The sequence below is a fragment of the Anarrhichthys ocellatus genome, unplaced genomic scaffold (genome assembly GCF_004355925.1).
Source record: "Anarrhichthys ocellatus isolate YVR2014 unplaced genomic scaffold, GSC_Weel_1.0 scaffold1, whole genome shotgun sequence".
In the NCBI taxonomy this organism is placed as follows: domain Eukaryota; kingdom Metazoa; phylum Chordata; class Actinopteri; order Perciformes; family Anarhichadidae; genus Anarrhichthys; species Anarrhichthys ocellatus.
The window spans coordinates 13,323,635-13,327,114 of record NW_022280031.1 but is presented as its reverse complement, the minus strand read 5'-3'; the positions used below and the strand labels follow the sequence as shown (position 1 = coordinate 13,327,114).

General features: G+C 36.3%; 1 non-coding gene across 1 annotated transcript; it reads right to left on the bottom strand.

Moving 5' to 3' along the window:
* Nucleotides 1-1,844: 1,844 nt before the first annotated feature.
* On the bottom strand, nt 1,845-1,917 carry trnaf-gaa (transfer RNA phenylalanine (anticodon GAA)). Its single transcript has one exon. It is a non-coding gene; the product is annotated as a tRNA-Phe (tRNA).
* Nucleotides 1,918-3,480: the final 1,563 nt, after the last annotated feature.

Below are 3,480 nucleotides of genomic sequence, written 5' to 3'. Positions count from 1 at the left end.
CTGAACCAAATTATATCCAATGTTTGTCTCTATTACCTCCTCAATGTTGCTTGCTAGCTGGTATAACATTCGGCTACTTCTTTATCCATTACTTAAACTTAGGAGCAGTAAAAAAAATACATGTATACGCACCCATCTCATTAACATGCATGTATACTGGCATTATATCAGCTGTTTCAGATCCTACTTAACATGAAAATATATACGTACCTGGATGAAATGTTTATCATTATCCGTTGTTACCTTGACTTGTTCAACTCTTCAGTTATTCCTCTTGTCAAATGTGAGTATAGCCTATAACAACAAACAATACACTTTCATACACGCACAGAAACAAAAAAAAAATAGTTTTGTCAAAAAGAAAGTAGACTTCTTATTTTTAAAGCCTTTTCAAACCTGACCTAAAGTCGTGCCATTTGCAATGCAATGGATGAAAACTGTGTATGAAAACAAAGTATCAAAACGCTCAAAATGCATTTGCTCATTTGCCAATCTTACAGCAGTGTGTAGTATGTGTGTGACTGTACGTCTGGATGCACCTCAGCAAGCTACCGCCTTTCCAGAATAACTGAGCTACCTCTGCATGCACAGTGTATGCAGGTGCAGCATCGATGTACTTCAGTTGTTATTAGTGTCTTTGGTTGCATTGTTCAGTCTTCTTTAGTGGGCTGAAACTCTGCATGAGTCCTGCCATCTGTTGGCTGTTGAATGTACTACTGCTGTGTGTTATCCAAAACATGTCCTCCTCCAAAGAATAATACATATATATATTAAAGTAATAATAACCTACATTCACAAAAATAATAAACAATACCCTGCTTGACTATAGCCAAGTATATATAGACAGTATGGAGGACGAAAAATGACTTCAATATCATTGAATACATAAATAAATGCAAAAATAAATGTATAAATAAATGTATAAATAAATACCGAAATAAATAAAATAATGCTGAAATAAATATGGAAATAAATAATTGAATACATGGATAAATGAAAATTCATAATTAAACAGGACATAGAGAAAATTCTATCTAAAGCAGGATTGGTTATAAGAGTGTGATGATGCCGATTCGTGTACAGTAACGTTGAAGTTGGCTAGCTCATTTAATCGTCAATTAATAGTTTAGTAATTTCAAATGATTTATGATAATTAGCGACCGATTTAGAGAACCATGCGAAGTTGACAGAGACAGAGGAAGGGACGCACTTTACAGGAGTGTGATCTGTTGATGCACAGCACACCTGAATAAATCACTCAACACCGGCGATACTACTTTAGTCTACAGAAGGGATTTAGCATTAAAAACTGTTCCCTGCAGAAACCTACCGTCCGCTGGGATTTTGAGTGTCACATTGTGTGACTGCGTTGGAAGTGAACTTAGTGCGTTTCCTCTGTTCTGCACAAAAACAAAACTACATGGCTTCCTATTTCAGGTAAATATGTTATATTGTGCACTACTAACTACTTTTCTTCTTTTTATGCGGAATACAAACCAACGTTTAAGGTGCATGCCGTCACTAAACTAGTTTTCTGACATTGTCTACAGGGAAGATTTGCTAGGACTCGTTTGCTTCTGTCTGGATTCCCTAATTACCAAATCGTGCACGAGGTTAGGACCGCCTACCTCATTAACATAAGGACACAGAAATACAGAAATGAAAGTGAACAAAAATGTAGAAATATATTTATCAATTGATGTCCTATATAGGTTTTAATTTTAATTTATTCACTACAGTAAATATTTATCTATTTTATCTTCTTTTTGCAGTTTATTTCAGTACAATTGCCCATGATTTAGACACATTAATTTACCTTCTGCGCTCAAAACATACCAGGTTACTGCCGAAACCCGGGATCGAACCAGGGACCTTTAGATCTTCAGTCTAACGCTCTCCCAACTGAGCTATTTCGGCGAATAAAGAAAATAGTTCACCTTTTTCATGTAATTCGCCGGTCGACCCACCAGAGGCCAGTCTAGTTCAAGATATTGTTCACCATATTGACAGTTACAAGAGATGTTTTGATTATTTTCCCTCATGATGAATGACACATATTTAAAAGCATTTTGATCTTATGTCTACAGAACGCTTTCCTTAATTAGAAGGAACAAATGACCTCTGATATATTTGCAAGTTGCTCTTGCAGTGTGGTGTAATATGCTCTACAGCATACACTGTATGGTACGTCCTGGGTAGAGTTAGGGTTTTTATAAAACACACATGAATGTGCATCATACAAATTCAAACACACGCCTAATTTGATTTTTTTGTCTTGGCTTTCATGAGGAGTCACCTTATTGGGTTTTTAGATGCAGTTTCTGCGATACAGAGGCCGGTGCACTGCACACAGAGTCAGACACGGTGATGTTAAAGTTTGAGTTAACTTGACTTGAGTGCTGTACAAATTTAGAAAGAAATGAAAATAAATGTGACCTTTTAAAGTTATGACCCCAAAACGTCTATTGTAAACACTAAATTGAGTAAAGCTACCCCAACGTGAACCTCTAGCTGTCCTTTTCCAAGTTAGAAAACGTAAAGTTCAAATCTCAGGTTGTTGACAGGCTGGGAAAAAACTGTGGCAGAAACTGGGCAGAATATTGCCAAGATGCAGCCACACGTTCAGGGAGCATGGAGTCCATGATGGAAGAGCCCTTACAGATGCAGCATGTGTGGCAGATGTTAAACCGAGGGCAGACTGGCCCTAATAATATTTATAGGCATTTTCACTCAGCAGTCTGAGCTGATGTAATTCAAGCAGTGATACAGATTATGATTACAGTTATTCATAGTGTCTAAATTCACTCCAACAATGTCTGGTTGTTTGCATTACTGCTTTACTGTTGCAAAGAATGCAAAGAATGCAAACATAGCCCATAGTATAATAGGTTTATTCAGATTTGTTTATTACAAATGTTATGTTATTCATGATTTGATTCATAATCCCTGGATTCTATCCCATTGTAATACATTTACATAAAAGGGATCTTCCTTTTAGGTCCTATATCGTTACATTAACAACAATCATAAACCCCAAATGGTTCCTCGTCTTCTTTTTGTTTGATTTTCTTGTTCTCAGGTTCTCGACAGACTTCCAGTTTTGAACATCGAAGGAGTTTGGGAGTTTTGCTTGAGTGAGATTAAGCCTTGAAGTTCTTTAAAGTCCTGTGAAAACATTTTTCTCCAGAAAATACCTCACATGACCTCACAAGACTACCTTGTGCTTCTCTCGTAATGTTTGTGTCATTTGACAGTAAGACATCATGTGACCTTACAGCTTAATACTCTGTTTTTTTGTATAGTTTCTCTACTCTGAAATGGGGTTTTTTTTCAAATATAAATCTATACGGACAGTTTACAACAATTAATCTTGTAAAAATTGTGGATTCCTTTTTTTGGGCATTAAGTGTCAATTCTAGCAACCTTTCATAGTGAGCACTGAGTTACGTTGTTGATGAACAAGCTGCAATGAGAAGTCAA